Source organism: Lonchura striata, chromosome 13, assembly GCF_050655825.1.
Source record: "Lonchura striata isolate lonStrDom1 chromosome 13, ASM5065582v1, whole genome shotgun sequence".
In the NCBI taxonomy this organism is placed as follows: domain Eukaryota; kingdom Metazoa; phylum Chordata; class Aves; order Passeriformes; family Estrildidae; genus Lonchura; species Lonchura striata.
Window position 1 is genome coordinate 8055193 of NC_140715.1, and position 18136 is coordinate 8073328.

The 18136-nt window shown below is 38.7% G+C and overlaps 1 protein-coding gene across 1 annotated transcript in view; it reads right to left on the reverse strand.

The window, feature by feature from the left end:
- Positions 1–18136, reverse strand: part of TENM2 (teneurin transmembrane protein 2) — a 1518527-nt gene that overhangs the window by 1320268 nt on the left and 180123 nt on the right. Inside the window, exon 2 of the mRNA XM_085591001.1 lies at positions 8088–8140. The gene's annotated coding sequence lies outside the window, so the exon portion shown is untranslated. The remainder of the gene's footprint in view (positions 1–8087; positions 8141–18136) is intronic.

Consider the following 18136-nt stretch of genomic DNA (forward strand, 5'->3'; position numbering starts at 1 on the left):
GAGTCACCAGAGGAATGCAAATTATCATCCAATTTGATTTATCTACACCTGTTTTGTCTTCTGGCTTTGTACAGCTTGAGTTCAGTGACAATCAAGCTAGGATAAAGAGTACGTATTCAGAAGCTTTTAGAGAAACCAAACGACCTTGAACAAAAAACCTCAGAAACTTAGCTCTTCTCTCTTTTCAAGTGCAAACGTTGAAGTATAGCAATCTATCCTCTTTCATTAACTGGTTTGTAAAAAAAAAACTAACTTGGACAACAAGCTTCCATCAAGTATCAATTTTACTTAACGAGAAACAGACACTAGAGGTTGTAAGTTCCTCCCTGCTCTACTGCCTGTTCATACTTGCTTCACCCCAGAGAAGGAGGTGCAGCAGATTTGCCAGTTCTTGGAAATAATAAAACTTGAAGGACCAAGGCCTGGAACCAGCTGCTCCCATGTCCAGGCTGGTCCCAGCTGCAGGCAGGGACTCCACAAGCTGGAAATTCCTTCCTGGAACACAGGCCAGTCCCAGCCTGAGGGGAAACCAGAGCCAGTCCAAGAGATTCTATGGAGGCAGGGGAAGGGAAAGAGCTGGTCAGCCTCCAGCTGCACTAACAGCATCCTAATCTGAAAACTTCTGGGCATTGTGGATAGCAAAGGAAGCTTACAAAACCAAACAAGCAGGAAAACCTTACAACTTTGCTTGTTTATTCTGTGTTGCCTGTGAGCCCTTGAAAGAAAATTAATGATCTGACCATTTGGAAAGTATTTTAGAGTCAGAGTGTTTAAAATTGGATGCTTGGGTTACAGTATTTTAACTTGAAAGATTAATTAATATTTGGAGAGGGGAAGTTTTTTTTTTTTCTTTTAAGGTTCAGTGCTCGGCTGCTCATTAAGCACAAAATTGCATCTTCAGTAATTGCTTGCAAAAGCAGAGAAAAATGGTAAACATTTCTGTAGAACAAGCAGGAGTACACTGCAAAGCACAGCACGAGACTCCCTCATTTGCGAAAGGAAACAAGAAAAACAATAAAGGCAGAAAGCCAATATTTTTGAACTCTTTCATAGTTGAGTATCATCTTATCTTTATCTGCATGTTCCCCAGCTGAGGGATAAACCACTGTGCCCACAAAACCCAGCAGCTCCTGCAGGATTGAGGTGTGGAGAAGAGGGTCCCCAATCTCTCCCCACCCCGTGTTTGATTTTTAGATGCCAGCACAGGAGATTTCCTGCCCTGGGGCTGCTCCACTGAGCTCTGGCATCACAAACAAGGAGAGGATGGAAGGGCATTCCCAGGAGTGTGAGTGTGGCAGCAGCTCCCTGCCACAGAGAGAGGCACAGCCTTCCCCAGGCATTTTCCTGGGAAAGCTGTGAGACCATCAGAGAAAGAGTGAGGAGCAATCCTTATCTCCACTTGCTGCACCTGCTGTTGTGCACATGTGGAATGTGTCATGGAGATTCGTTTACCAAAGAGTAATTTCTTAATTAGACACTGGATGGTGTTTGACCAATTAGGTCAAAGCTGTATCATACCAGCTAAAAGAGTTACTGAGTTTCTTAATAAGTATAGTATAATATGAGATGATATCATAAAACAGTTGATCAACCTTCTGCAATCATGGAGTCAATGGCAATGATTACCCAGCTAGAGGCCTGCAGGGACAGTGTGAGCACCTACAGGACATGGAAGGTGCAGCACAGGTGGAAAGCCCATTTCCACATTTCTAACAAAGCTCCAGCTGCTGAGAGTTGGGAAATATTTCCAACACACAGATATGGAATTCAAACAAAGTGTAGCATTGGTACAGTCAGACAACATATTTCTCATGCAAATAGTGTGAATGAGAGCTGATGCTCATGCATATAAAATAATTTACATTTTTCTGTAAGACATTCTGAAAAAAAAACCCTAATTCCTGCTTAACTATGAAATATTCTGCTCCAGAAGGATTTTTTGGCTATGAAAACTAAGTGACCTTTCATATTAACATTGATTCAAAATGATATTTTTATTTAATTTTGAAATGTCAATTTGGTTTTTTTAGCCACCAAATCAAAATGAAGTGACATTTTAACTTTAAATTCATTGAAAGATAACTATTTGGATTCAAATGCCAAACTGAAATAATATTTTTTTTAAAAATCACTTCTCATTAAATTCTTTTTTTTCCAGAAGTTTTAGAAGCTTTTGTTTCTTACATCAACTGAAAAAAATTGTCCTGGATTTCTGTTCCAAAATTTATGTCAAAAAATACTGCTTTGTCCAAGCATCAGTTTTTGCTGCAATTTCAATTTATAGATCAAAAAGACAAGAACATTATTACCATTATTAGCTTCAATGTTCAATCCCCAAACAACCAAACCTATTCTTTTTCACCTGCTCTACAATTCACTAAAAAACAAATTCCAAATCAACTCCCCCATTACCACCCTGCTCCACCTTTAATTTCAAGATAAAGGGGAAATTCTAATAATTCCTTCTGCATTTCGAGAAGGTAATTTTTATTACTTTTCTTATTAAACTCATAATCCTATTAAGATTTATCTCTCACATGAAATATTTCTCTCTCTTTTGACTTTTTCTTTTTCCTTAACGTTCAGTAGAAAATTAACAGATAATTCAAAGTTTAATAGTGAAGCAACATCTGTAATGGTATTTCTTTTAACAACTCATCTTTCTTTTTCCAGAAGTACTTTTTTTCTTTTCTCAACTAATTGCTTATGTATGAAAGATAATCCAGTGCATATGTGGATATGAAATGTAATTGATGCAGAAGTTAAAAAAAGTTATGAGATTTCAAAAAGTAATCTCCTAATGCAGCAATCCCCAATAATGGGAGATTATCACAATGCTTCACTATCAAGCTTGGACCAATATCAAAATTCTTAGACAATGTGAGCCCCTGTGCCTTGCAGTACCCAGCAGGCATTTTCCTATTTGAGGTGCAGCCGAAATCCTGACCTTAATCTTCAGATGTTGGATTTGTAAGATCATGAAGCCAAACACTGAAATTGTTCAATGCCAAAACTTTTTATTCTGAGAACAATGGCCTTGCCTCCTGTGGCTTTTGGTAACAGCTGAGGTACAACAGCTTTAATGTAAACTGGGAGCTTTCCCCTTGTATGTTTGGGGTTTTTTCAAAATATTTTATAAATGTCTGCACCGCACACAAACTGAACGATGCTTCACTTTGGCCCATGTTGCTTTCCCCATGGGAGGAGGCACAAGCCATATGAATGTTCTTGGAGAAATAAAAATCTCAGCAAGATGGGCTGTCCTGTGTGTGTGCATGATGCTATTTTTTGGTGTTGCTGCAAAGAGAAGACTATAAATTTAAATCATAATTGGAGAAAACAAGAGAGAAAATGGATTATAAGAGTAGCTGTGAAAGAAAGTACTGGGACAAAACCCCAAACCAAACCAACCAAACCACTCCTATGGAACAAGCTTTCTTCTAAGGAAATGCTCTGAGTTTCATTAAGCCAAAGTAAAAGCTGGGGGGAAAGGGAGGGTAGAGAAAAAAACCCGATATTATAATAAAAACATCCTAATTTCTACGTAAGAACAGCTATAGAAACAGGTCCATTCTCAGGACAAATGCCAGCAAACGCGTTGCCTATTTGGGCTGCAGTTCTTGTAGCTCAGTAATGGTGCAGTTAATTGAAGTGAAAACAGCACCTGACTGATAATTGCTGGTGCTGGCCAGGGAAAGTGTGATCCAACCCATCCTGAGCCATTATCACATCTTTCTCAGCCCTCTGTTGTTTGCCTCTGACAGGACTCTGATGGTAAGTGGTGTTAGCTCATTTCCTTATTATTTCTCAAGGATTAAAGCAAATGGTCCTCACTCAGTAGAACTTCTTCCCACAATTTTAATTGTTCTTTTAAAGTTATTAGTATCTTTAATTAGGAAGCACTTCTGTGAAAGTTAGTCATTAGGAGAAATCTTGCATTTTACATAAAAATGTGAAATTGTGTCAGTATTTTTAGGATGGGATTTTCAAGAAATTGAATTCTAGAAATTCAAGCCCTATTCCATTGTACCATTCTTCATGGTTTATAAGCCTTTCCATCTGCTTGGCACAAAAAAGATTCTTCTTAAAAATGCTCAAAGTGTAAATGTGAATATCATAAACCCAAAATTATTTTCATAACTATGACCTTCACCTCTTTCTCTCTCCTTGGTTAATGCAGAAGACCCCAAATTGAGGGCAGCTGTTAAATTTTTGGCTCACAAAAAGTAACAGATAAACATTGCCACCGTGTTTTACTTCGGGCCTTATCCTAGAAAAACAAGGCTGCTGCCAGCTTTTCTGAAAGGAAGGAATCAATATTTTTTGTGATTAAAGCAACAGAGGAAGTACTAAACATCTGAGCATCACATGGAGTAGTTTAAGAAAGACTCACCTATACCTTTACATAAATTATACTTAGATTTTACCTGCTTGCAAACACCTGCAAATTCCCTCATGACAGGGTTCTTCCCTTCTTCCTACTTTTAAAATGCAAATTGCTCACCAATAATGAGGAAAGGACTTAAGAATCACAGCAGTGGGCAAAACTGATGGGGAGAATTGGTGCAAGCCCTTCCTTCATCCTTCAGAGGGAGGTGGGGTGCAGATACAGGAGGTAGCTCTGCCTTGGTGTCCTGCAGGGAGCAGCTCTTCCTGCACAGATAAGGAAAGGTTCAGCAGAGGAGGAGCACAATCCTGGGTTCTGAGGACATCTCCCAGCCTTTCCTGCTGATCTCACTCCTATGCACAGCAGAGTTACATGGCAGGGACCAAGGACATTCCCTGTCACACATCCTGCCCTGGGACACAGCACCACACTTGTTTATTACCTGGACAAGGTGTTCTGGGGCAAGGAACCCACAGGGATCGTATTTGTCAGGACTCCTTTAACTTTCCTTGAGGTTAACAGCAAAATTAATCCTACAAAACCAAGGAATTTCTGGAAAATTGACTGAACTGGAAATGTCATTTCATTAACAGATTTCAGTTGAATGGTGTTGCACCAGTCCCGATGCTTTAATATAGTATTTTTTTTTTTTAATAAAAAGATTAGCTAGTACTAAAATTATCTTTTTTTCTTAATTCTGCCATTGGAATCTTTAAAGTTGATATATTTCAAATTAGGGAAATACTCATTTTAAGACTGTAAACACAATCATTAATTGTTTTATACAGTGAAAGGGTAAACATATCTATTTAAACAAACATCTGGACAAACAGGTGTTCCCTCATTCAATATCCTATTAATAATTCCACTTACTTCTCTTTCCTGCTGCTGCCAAACGATTTGTGAGGGATTTAAATCACAGTGGTATAAAGTGTCACCTGCTGATATCAACTTAACGTCTTTGAAATATCCGAGGCATCCAAGTTTATCGTGTGTCTTAAGCTAAAGTTCTGTCAAATACTGTGACCTAATTCCAGTCAATGTTGGAAAGACCTCAAATCAATACCTGAGTAATGCAGAGATGCATCCATCACTCAGCAGGGGACACTTTGTCATTTCAGTCACAGTCCAGTCTCCAAGTTCCCTTTAGATTGTTTGAAGGGATGGGTTTGTTGTTTTGAATTTTATTTTGCTTAGTGATACTTTTTTTTTTAAGACAGAAAACCACAACACTTGGGAATGGGAAAACTTTCCCCACTTTGTTATATTAGGAGCATTGTTTGACTAAGGATACTGGGCAAATGCCAATTAAAATAAAATTAATTACTAAAATAATTACATTCTCAGAATCCTGAATGAAACTTCACCTGCATATACTGACCCTCTGAAAGCACAGAGGTGAAGTGACAATTTCTTATTTAATTTCTTATTCCAGAGGTGACTGCACATTAGTGCAGTGGCAAGTGACCATTGTCTATTTCTTACATATTTAAGTAAGAAATTCTTACATATTTAAGCATTATTATATGTTGCAACTTAATCAATTGTTTGTAGCAGGAGATCATAAGATGAATGAGGGTGTGACTAACAGCAAAGATAAAAACCTATTGCTGGATTAAATTTATAAATCCTGTTATTCAAGGCAGCAGAAAACACAAGTCTTCCTGGACTACTGACTTTTCACAAGAAGAAAGGTGACAAAGAGTTTTGGTGAAATAAATCACAAGAAGAGATCTTTTGGAACAGCAAAAAAAGTCAATTTAAGTTCAATCAATCTAAATGTTCGACTATATTCTTTAATTCTAGATGAATGAGTTCCTCTGCAGATTATTTAAAATAAAACAAAATATAAATACTTCTTTTAAAAGCACTTCTGCTATGAGAAAAGATGGTCATATTTGGGATACAATAGAAGTAAAAAAAACCCAAAAAACAAACAAAAAAAAAGAACTGCAGACAGCACAGCTTAGAGTAGAATGGTTGATGGCAAAAAATTATTACAAATTAGGCTCACAGGACTGGACTTTGATATGAATCAGAGAATCAGGGAATAATTGAGGTTGGAAGGACTTGAGGGGGTCATGCCCACAGACAACAGGACAGATTGCAGTGCCAGTTATAACATGTTGGAATTGGTTTTTCTGAATAAATTGTCTGATTCTAATAGAAAATGGGCATAAAAATAGCATTCAGCAACTCAAGTCATCACACAAATTCATTGAAAATGTAAAAAATGAAAAGAAAATCCTTTCTCCTAGACTGCCAAATTAAATAGAAATAGAACTTTTGTTGTCACCAGCAAACAAAAGATGAAAAATCTGGACCCTCCCACTGACGCAGATGAAGTGACTGAGCCTTTTTAGGGTGAGCATTCAATTTTTCTATTTCTCAACAGTGGGAAAGAGTTTCTATGGATCCAACAAACTAAAAAAAAACCCACATTTTGACATCAAGCATTTTGTCTATAAATCCCCTTCATACATTTCTTTTGCAGCACTTTCAAATCAGTATTAACATGCAATCTTTTACAAATATTTGCATTGCAACTAACAGAATCACTGTTAAATTCCAAACTTTTCTATAGTTCAGAATCAGTTTGAAGGGCTGCCAGTTTTCAGAAGTTTGTATTAATTTGTTTTTTTTATTTGTTTGGGATTTCTTTAAACCTAAAAGTTGTTTACACACTATGCACAAATATTTTATACTGAAATATGAAGGCATGCATTTAGGAGAGGACAGTTACCTTTGCAAGCACAATTCTCTAAAGGTATGGATTTAAGGTTTTCTTCCTTCCTGTAGGATTGCACATATGAAATTCTTACATCTGGGCCTCCAGATCCCCTGGAATTGCCACAAATTCAGCACTCCATTTATAAACACAGAATAGTCAAAAGCAAGAGATGATCTACAATATATTCCTTTATACTGTTTTAAACTATTTGAAGCAGCAGCTTCCTCCTCTCCTCAGTTCATTGGCAGGAAAAAAAATTGCTGCAACATCAGGACTAAGTGCAATAACAGTATTATACACCATGATATGAAGGTTATTATCCAAAACACAGAAGGCGAAATAAGACAGAACTACATAGACAGTGCTCTCAAATCCCAAATATAGCATACAAAAGCATAATTTTTATTGAAAAAGAACCAGTAAAAAATAGTAAAGTTGGATGCAAAAAACCACTGAACTAGAAGCATAGCATGGTCTTCCCAAAGAGAAAGGATGGGACATTGATGAAAAATCCCTGTGGTGTGTTCTTTAAATGGCAAGACACAGTGGAATCAGTTAGGTGTCTCCTGAACATTCTCCTTTTCCATAGAAAAATTATTATATTTGTCATTCTAAGGCAACATGTTCAATTTTGGCATCACAAATGATGCCAAAAACTTCACTAAATGAATAGAAACACAAGAGGATAAATAAAAATAGATCTTGGAAAGCCTGGATTTCACATACCACGTACTGCTTGTGACTGTCTGAAATACTGACTGCAGGAAGATTTACAGCATTGTTCATGAAGTTGCAGAATAAATTTGGAAAGCAGAGGAGACAGGAACAAAGGAATAAAAAGAATTAAAGTGCTGCTGAAAGGAAGATGGAACTGTTAAATGCAGTTACTGAAAATGAAAAACAGCTGAATGTGTCAGATTCCAGAGAGCTACATTTTATAATACAACTTAAATAATCAGATATTCTTACCAGAAGGAGTGTTGTATTTGATGTACTCTGATGAGAACCAGCTAAGTTTTCTCCTGAAATAACATAAAATGAAAATTATGTCAGGAAAAGTCAGCTTGAAAATTCCCTGTCAAACAGAAATGTTTTAGATTGTTTATACAGCATTAATATGGATATATTCAGGAATAAGTATTCTTATTTATAACACTATATCATAATACTCTTTTTAATAACAGTCTTATTCTGGAAAAGGTTTTTTCACCAAGATCATTTTAAGACAGACATTTTTACAAGTGCAGAGCAGCTATTATACCTGCTTGTTTACTATTTCTACTACAGTGTCTAGGATTCCAGCTGTGGGCAGAGAGGATTTTGTGGTACTACTAGAGAGGCATAAGAAGGTATAAAAACATATTCTTTTTGTTAAAGATTTTAGGTGAGGAGAACTAAGGGGGGAAGTGAAATCACTGGGCCTAAATGAGCCTGAAAAGAATTTGTATTTCTCTTCTAAACCCAAATGATTAGTTTAAAACACTTAATCCCATGGTAATGCGGGTAAGTTTGTGACCCTGGTTCCAGCAGCTTGAGTGACTATGCAATAAACCCCCCCGATTTAACACTTTTCTGTCAGCCTGCAATTAGGAAATACTATGGAACAATCAAGTGATTGGAAAGGTGTGTTGGTGGGTTTGAGCACATGGTACCAGAATTTGACTATGAATATGGCTAATCTACCAGAATTTTCACATATTTTGCCCAGTAGTTGCTCTAGCAGGAGGCATGAGGCTATTTTCCAGCCATCAGAAATTGCCCTTTAGTCACTGTGTCCATCAGCAGGTAGCAGCTCTCATTGTGGGATGGCACATTTGTTTTGTGGTGCCAGCGTGTTTAATGAAGCAGTCAGATGCATTAATGGAGCATTACGGCAGGGTTCAAACGCTGCCCTCCTGATGCTGAGGCTGCTCTGTGCTCCCTCAGGTAAGGCAGGGATGAGCCCTTTGTGTCCACATTTCCCTTCTGAGCAGCCAATTCTTCTCATGCCACAGCCTTTCCTGCACTGATGGGGACACGTGGCTCCTTCAGTTCCCAACAAGTCACACCTGAAAGCTTCTGCTTAATGGCAAGTGCTCACTTTCTTCCACATAATAACAGCAGAGCAATTCTTACCTATTTTATAGAGAAACGAGTAACAGATGTCAGTTACATTTTTTTTTTTTTTCCGTCAGTAACTGGGGATTCCTAAAGTCCATCTTCTATCACTAATTTTCCCCTTTTCACACCTTTGTGCAGGTCGCTTGGATGCGTGCCAGGACTCGCAGACTCTCACCCCAACCACCTGTTAGGCTTTCACATTGTATTTCTACTAATTCTCTTTCCTGACTCCAGCCATCGTTACTGATTAAACAAAAGAAACGCAGTCACTGGTCTCTCATGAGTGCCTTTCTCCTGGATACAAAAAGATTAAATTTAAGATTAAGATAGATGGGGCTATTATAGTTGTTGACATTGCTTCTGTTGTGGAGCCTTTCCATGTCCCAGTGCTACATTACACTGAACAGAAACAGTGACACATTTACCACTTCACAATCACCTGATTTTCATATGCAATGGTTTTGAGCAACCAGTGGTGCTATCCATGAAATTGCATGATTATACAACAGGGAAAGTGTATGCAGTGAAGGAAATGAAGTATCCTTTCAGTTTGTGAGAGCAGCTGGTGTTTGTTATCACTGCAGAAATCAAGACACCAGAGTACAGGAACTTACAGCACGAACCCTTGGCTGAAATTCACTCAGAAAAGTTCCTGCCTGGAAACAGTGCTTCTGAGCCCATAAAAAAACTTCAAATGTAATAATTTTTTAGGCTCCCACTACTGACACAGGTTCAATTCATGCTCCTAAATACAAGCTGAAGAACTCTACCTGTCCCATGTAGCCTCTGCAGAATTCAGAACTATTCTACATTTTATTAACTGGTACCAGCAGGAGTGATTTTTAGCTAATTCTGGGGAAAGGGCAAAGCTGTGATAGCTTTATGATATTCTATTTATTTGCAAACACTTGGTGCAAAAAGTTTTTGTGGCTTTTACAAATCTTCACAAATTAAGAAATATAAAGCCCTAGTTGAATCAGGAAAATGCAGGCTTAGTGCACTGAGAGTACAGAAATTACAAAGGAGCTGTTACCTGATGTATCATTCACATCTTAATTTTCAGATAAAACCTCTCCCAAAGAGATAAGAATGTCTATACTTCACTAATTTACTGTTAAATTCAATATTGTTTTCATGCTCCCAGTATAAAGGCAGATAATTTGAATTATTTAAGGAGAAGATATCAAATTCTCCAGAAACTAATACATATATGCTTCAATCATAAGCATCGTACATTACCATCATGATTTAAGAAATATTAAGATAAGGATGGCAGTTCAAAAGATTAGGTTAAGTGTGCTATGTCTTTCCCTAAATGAGTACTGTGTCTTTGAAAAAGAAATTCAGTCTCTAAAAAGCATTTTTGTTCTTTAAGATTTCTGTTGGACACATGTAAGACATTTGGTAGATGTGAATAACACAAAAAAATCAGTACTTCCTTTGACACACTAGTTAAAAGAAATAGATTATTTTATTCAAGTGCAGTATAATTACTTTTTAAATCTATTGAAGCAGAGAAATTACTTTTGTTTGTATTAGAGTTGAAAATTACAGGAAAGCTTCTATGCAGCTTCAGTGGGGTGGAATGTACTCAAAGAATTGAGGAAATCTGAAACACTTGGTAGCTTCAGATTTCTAATAGCTGCATGTATACTGTAATTAGAATCTAAACTAAAAGTGATATACACATGAAAATAAAGCATGGCACACTGCAGAAATGAAGATTGTGATATGATGATCTTTACAGTCATTATTTTTTTCCAACAAATGATTACTAAAAGCCACACCATCTCTTCTAAAGGTGGCTGGCTTCTTCTAAACTGGCTTACCTAAGTAATTCCGAAATATCAACTCACTACTCACAGGATCCATACAAATTGCCTGCCTCTCAGACAATCCCTGCAGAAAGATGAACACTTTCCAATTTCCCCTGGACACAAGGCACAGAAGCGGGGCTGGCACTGCCGATGGCTGTTTTTTGGGGGTGCAAGGAGCAGCAGTGGGGATGCAGCCCCAGGGTGACCCCAGCACCACCCCACTGCCTGCAGCAGCCTCCAGCCAGCTCCTGCTGAGCCCACAGACTCACCCAGCTCTTCAAAAAGTTCTGAGCCCACAGACTCACCCAGCTCTTCAGGAGGTGCTGCAAAGCCCCTGCAGAGGGCTTTGGTGCCACTGTGCCCCCCACTCTCCAGATGTGAGGTGGAGCAGAAGCCCACTGTGCTGCTCACTCTGTGCAGAGCAGAAAGCTCACAGGGAACTGCATTTCACAGGACAGTGCAACCCCTTTGCACATCCTGCTCTGCTGAGCCCTTCAGAACCCCACCTTTCCCCAGCCTGACAAAAGGAAGCTGGAATTCTGCAAGTCACTGGAGATTGCTATGGGCACTCAGTGTACCAGGAGGTACAACAAGAGCCAAGATAATCCCTCTCTCTAGGAGAGCAGAGTCTGACTGATTTAGATTTTAAGGGACTTCTAGACACCATCTCAAGTTTAAGCCAAGGCAAGACTACATTACTGTATATCCAGTAAAGTTCTGAACATTCCCGTGGATGGAAATCACCCAACCTTTTTTCTTAGCTCCAGTGGCTGACTACCATCACTTTGGGATCTGCTCCTCTCCCCTCACATTCAGGTGCAATTTCTCTTGTTCTAGCTTATGTCTGGTCTCCTCTGCCCTTTTACTACACCCCTCCAGGAGTCTTCATCTTCTCTATAAAATCCTTTTGAGTAATTGAAAACAGCAATGGGATCCTCCCCAAAGTCTTTCCTTAGAAGAGACCCAGCTCACACAGTGTCTCCCCCCATATATTGTCTTCCAAATGCCTAACAACTTTAAAATCTTGAGTAATACTAATTCAGCAGTGTTACCATGCCATCCTTACTACCTGCTGCTTTTCTGTATTCCTGCTGCTTTTCTGTATTACTGCTACTTTTGAGTCACTCATTTCTAGGACATTTTTTAAATTTAATACACAAATAGTTATTGCATGGCTACAGAACACTTCCAGTCAAAATGGTGATGAATTCTAAACTAGGCTTGGATTTGAGCCCTATTTCTCTACCAGGATATAATTTATTAGCCTTGTTTTCCCAATAACTTAAAGAATAAGTACAGCTAACAGTACCACAGAACCAGGAAAAACATGTGGAAATATGACTTCTACAGGAAGTACCAAAAGCTCATTCATTCTCAGTATACTACAAAATGCAACTATGAAGGATGACAGCACAACTCTGATATCTCCCCATCTGAGTTCAAACCTGCTCTGTAAGTAGCAGCATGTATTTCTTTCCCTCTCATTAAAAACAAAATTCCTATTACAGGCACAAATACAAAACCTAGTAAAGTTAGCCATCCAGTGATACTAGAAATGAAATTTCAGCCAGCTAGACATGAGAAATCACAGCACTGGCCCAAGGTTCAGCAGTTTTACTGACACAGCATTACTCAATATTCTCCAGTGCCTGCTGGGTTTGAGGTAAGCAGCAGGAAATGGAAGGAACATAAAAAGTCAAGTTTGAGAGGTTTGAGACCAGTCATCAGCCTATATCTGAATTAACTCTGTTTTAAAAGACTGTGGTACATGGGAATGTATCGTAACTGCAGATGCCACTTAGCATCCTTCCAGCTGCCCATCACTGAGTGCCTCACCATCCAGGGCTGCACATGTTCATTTCTCCTCACTCCTCACAAAGAGGTCAGAAATATTTTGCCTCCTTCCTTACATTTTGTTGCTTTTTGTCTTCTCCTATCTATTCCTGGCTGAAGTTTGTACACATTGATGGGTTGTAGATGGCTTTGACATCAGGCTAATATTCTTCAAAGATAAAAAATGACAATGTTCTTTGTTTTCTCTGAAGCCACCTTCTCTGACCCTCTCAGTTAATTCAAATTCATCAGCTCTTGTTCCAAATTTGTTCCACATCTGGACACAGCCAGTTCCAGCTGCCTTCTCCCAGAAGCTCCAAGTCCCATCAATCTTCTGTACTCTCTTTTTTGAAGTGGTGTGATCTATTTTGGACAATGAGGCAATGGAAACAATGGCAGGGGAGGATCAGATGGGACAGGTGTCACAAATACAGCTCTGCTTTGGGATGGCCATGTCAGAGAAAAGGGAATGGTCTTTTGACAGACGAGAAGGAGATGACTTTGTTTAAAGAAAATGACCTAATGAGCTACACATTAAAACTCATCACACACTCACCTCTGGAATACAATTAGCATGTTTTGTTCCAGGGTTAGTTTTGGTTTTTGTTTTATTTGATTTGGTTTTTTTCTAACATGATAACTCTTCTTTCTTCCTATTTCTAAATAATATTAGGAGTAAGGAAAACTTGTTATTGACCACAGGCAAACAGGATTAAATGTCTTTTGAATCATGGTCTCAGTGAAGTTGGTTCCCCAAAGTAAGCCAAAGTATTCTGCATTTTCATCAAGGCCAGGTAAGACAAAGTTCCCTGATTTCAACATCCACTTGTCAATGCATCAGGCATGAGCACTCCAAGCACAAAGCAACAATAAAAGTTCACTTAAGAGCAGATTTGGTTACCTTTTGGAAAGCACACTCTGCAGATTGGTAGGAGAAGGAAGAGTAACTTCTGCCAGGACTGGAACAGGGATGCAAGTATCATTAATGGATCATCTGCATCATGACAATCCTTCCAAAAATTCCACCCTGCTACTGGGCCCTACATGCCCAGAGCTTCACAGGAAAGAATGTGAAAGTGATTTTACAAAAGTGGCAGTTGAGTTCTGGCAAAGCTAAGAAGATCCTGGTGTGAGCATTCAGCAGATGATTTACAAATAAATGAAACCTGAACAATGCAAATTTTCAAAGACACATTTTCATAGAATATGGATTTCAGCATGTTCTCTGGAGTCCTGCTTTCACTTCTAGCACTACAGTGGTATGCATAATATTTCCATAGAATTGGTTTATTCTATACTCACCTTTACTAGAGATTTCTGGCATGAAAGTGAAGGTAGGCAATGTGGAGAGCTACTTTTCAATGTCAGACTGTCAGCACATCTGAGCAAAGACACAGAGACACTAAAGCTGTACTGAATGCAATTCAAAGGATTCATTCACAAGTATTTACCTTTTTCTTGCTCTAGAAAAGAAATTATCATGAAGTTTTTATTACTCCTCAAATATATGAAGATAGAGATACAATATGGTAGAGAATTAATAAAATAGTACCAAATATTAATGTATCTAATGGATCTAAGAAAAATCTTCAAAGTTACTGGTTTTGCCTTGGTACTATAAATGTTGGATATTTCTTAACTTAATAAATCTACAAAGGCTATTGCTGGTCACGTCTTGAGAAGCCTTAATAAATTCTCCAGAAAGAATTTCAATATTGTGAAGGCTCAATGCTTCAATTATTAACTAGGTTATATTTTGGGTTTTTTAGCCTGATTTGAGAAAATTCTTTCACAAAATCAAAATACTTTTGTGTCTCAGAGTCTTGAGATATAAAAAAATTTGGCATTAGTTTGTTAAAAAATAGCCCATTAAATAATAGATGAAGATAGCAACATCAGGAAAAATATTTTAGACTCTTTGGTTATGAAGACTAATAATGACAAAATTCAAACTTAAAATGTCAACACTTCAGTCTACACCAAAGCCCAACAGTTCTAGCTGCACTGGTGTCATTGAGGTAGACTAATAAGGTGAGTATATGTGCATTTAATGTGCACTGTTGTGTGTTTGTTGGGGACTCATCATAGTAAAATAAATCCAATACAGCAATGGAAAAGGTTGTGTTATGACTCATAAATATTTATAAACTAGGAAAACTGTAAAGTTGGGTTTGATGTTCAGGAAAGAAAAGATTTATTTTTCATGAATCTAATTCTTTAAGAGCTTCAGCGTGAAACATTTTTAATCCTTATATAAATGACCTTGATAAAATGAATAAATTGAGCAAGGCTATCACCTAGTGGTCAATAGGAGCAATATTTTATTTTTTCTTGTGAACTCTCTTATTTGCTGGGGAGGTGCTCTGGGGGCCTTTTTTCCACTGTAGAGATCTGTCAAATACTGAATCTGCACAGCAATATTACATAAGTAGCACGAGAATACATTAAGAAACCCTGTTGTGCCAATGTTTTATTACTTGTAATTTATTTTTTTCTGTCCAGTAGCTCTTTTAAATCATCATAAAAAGTCCTACTAAAACCTTAATTTCACTTAGTGCTTTTTTTTTTTTTTTTTTTTCTGAAGCAAACCTAAATCTCTACCTTAAAAGCCTATTCAGACATTTTCAAGAGTATGAGGCATAGAGTTTAGGCAACACTCTTTTGACCATGATAAAGGGAAGACAATATGAAGAAGGTATTTCTAGCAGATAGAAAACCTAAACTGAGGGGGAAAATTAAATACAGTATATCCTGAAATAAATAAATACATACAAAAAGAAATAATCAGTGCTGGTTCACAGTTAAAATACATTTGGGTGGTTTTGGGAGGGCTGGGCTACAAGTTTTGGGGTATAAAAGCAAAGAGAAAAAATCCCCCCCACACAGAGCCTGGAAGATCTTCACTGCTGCAGATCAGCACCGCAGCGTCCCCAGGGCTGGGTCCTGGCCCAGGGCTCCATCCCAGCCCAGGGCTCCATTCAACCTCCATCCCAGCCCAGGGCTCCAGCCCAGCCCAGGGCTCCATCCCAGCTCCGTCCCATCCCAGGGCTCAGTCCCATCCCAGGGCTCAGTCCCATCCCAGGGCTCAGTCCCAGCCCAGGGCTCCATCTCAGCTCAGTCCCAGCCCAGGGCTCCATCTCAGCTCAGTCCTAGCCCAGGGCTCAGTCCCAGCCCAGGGCTCCATCTCAGCTCAGTCCCAGCCCAGGGCTCAGTCCTAGCCCAGGGCTCCATCTCACCCTGCTGCTCCGGAGGCGACACCAGCCCACAACAAAAGCCAGAGCTGCCCTAAGCAGCTTAGTCCCCACACCTCCACATGGTATTAGCCCAGGGCATTCTATACAGCCTGTAGGATTACCTTATCAAGGGCACAGGGGCCAGAGCTTCAGGGGCTTAGCTGGACAATCAGCACTCTGTAATTATTTGTCACACTGGAAGAGGAAATAGTTTTATGTCTTGGAGGTTTCCTCCTTGGTTTTTGTCAGTTTTCTGTCTCAGCTGAGACCAAAAAGTGAGAGAGAGCAATTCTATCAGGAAGTATTGGTGCTATTTATCGTCAAACTATTTGGAAAATTTATTCTAATCAGACTCCACTCTTTTAAAATGAACAAAATCCCCAAAAACAAACAATCAAAATCTAACATGAAACCAAAACTTGAGCTGTGACAAAAGAAAGTTCAGCTTAGAAAAGAAAAAGTTGTTAGTCTCCTGGGCTACAGGGAACATCATTAAAAGTTTGGGCACATAGGTGCACCCAAGTTTCTCAGCCCATGGATGGTAATAAATTGCTTTTTTCCATGATGCCACACAGTAAGCAAGGAGTCCCCTAACATTGCTTCCAGAAAAGTTGAGAAGTTGACCTGAAATAGTGAAGAGTGCCATTTATTTGAGAGACAAAATTAAAAAATTTCCCCCTTGATTTGCCCCATGACATTTTTTCCTCGAGCTCCATCATTTTGTTTGTCTTGACTCCTTCAAGAAGGACTTCAGTATTTCACCTGTAACCATAAGGGCACTGCACAGGTGACAAATCCTTCCTGCACAGTGGCTGGCTGCAATTGGTGACCCCAGCCACAGCTTGTGCATCCAAGTACAACCCTGATAAGGAACAGCATGTCAGGGATCCCCAGTGAAATATGAAACTCCACACAGAAAGAGTGACAGAACTCCAAGGCAAGTCTCAAGTACTGCTCTCAGCTTTCCACCACACCTCTTTTGACATGGTGTTGGTAAGTGATACGTGTGCTATCAGTTTCTCAGTTGTCTAAAAGCAATTACCTATTGCTTGCCAAAAAGCACCACCAACACTGAGAATCTGCATGTGGTGTATCTGTTCCAGCCAGTTACCACTGCCAGGTCTTCCTCTTACTCATCACTGTGTTCCATGTATTCACATTTTGTTGTTGGAATACTTAGAATGGATACACAAAGTATTTCCACATGAACATATGAAGTGTTCATATGTGAATGTCACTTCAGATCTGAGACAATATTTCCTAAAAGTTTTCACAGCCACAACTAATTCGTGGTCTTCTTTTTTCCAAGGTTACAACTGTTTTCTGCAGTGTTGTTGCTGCTAAACCTCTCAAATACAGGATTTGAGAGCAATCTGCCTGGATCACCCCTTCCCAGGGAGTGTCCTCCCCTTACATTGTGTGCATGCTTACTCCCACTGAGTTGTAATGTAAGCATTATTTAGAATAATTGCAGTTTTATCATGAGTTAAGTCACATTTCAAAATAGAACACCACAATTATGGTGTGTACCCAGTTTTTGTTTCAGAAATAAAAGTCTAAGCTGAACTTCAGTGTGAAATTGAATTCCTCCTCTCTGATAGTATCTCTGATCATATCTGCAAGCGTTAATTGCTCTTCTAATAATACCAAAACTAACTACATTAATGCTAACAGTAGAAACATGGACTACTGCAACTTATTACCAAGGTCCCAATGTATAAAGACATACCTTGTCCTCTTTTACTCCTCCAAACCAGACTGGTTAAAACCAGCACAGTCTCCAATTCCCTGAAGATTTTAACTCAGGCCTGCAGTGTTAAAACAGTCAGGTAGCAGATCACACAGAATTAGATTAGACAAATTAATCAGTGGAGGATGCATTGTACAATATCCAGTTCAACCTGCCTGCAATTATATAAAATTTAGAATTTAGGGACAAGTTTCAGTCCTTAATGACAAATTCACTTTTTTCTTCACATGCCAGAAGTTAGCTGGCAATGTACTGACTGTGAAAACACTAAAATAGGAAAAACAA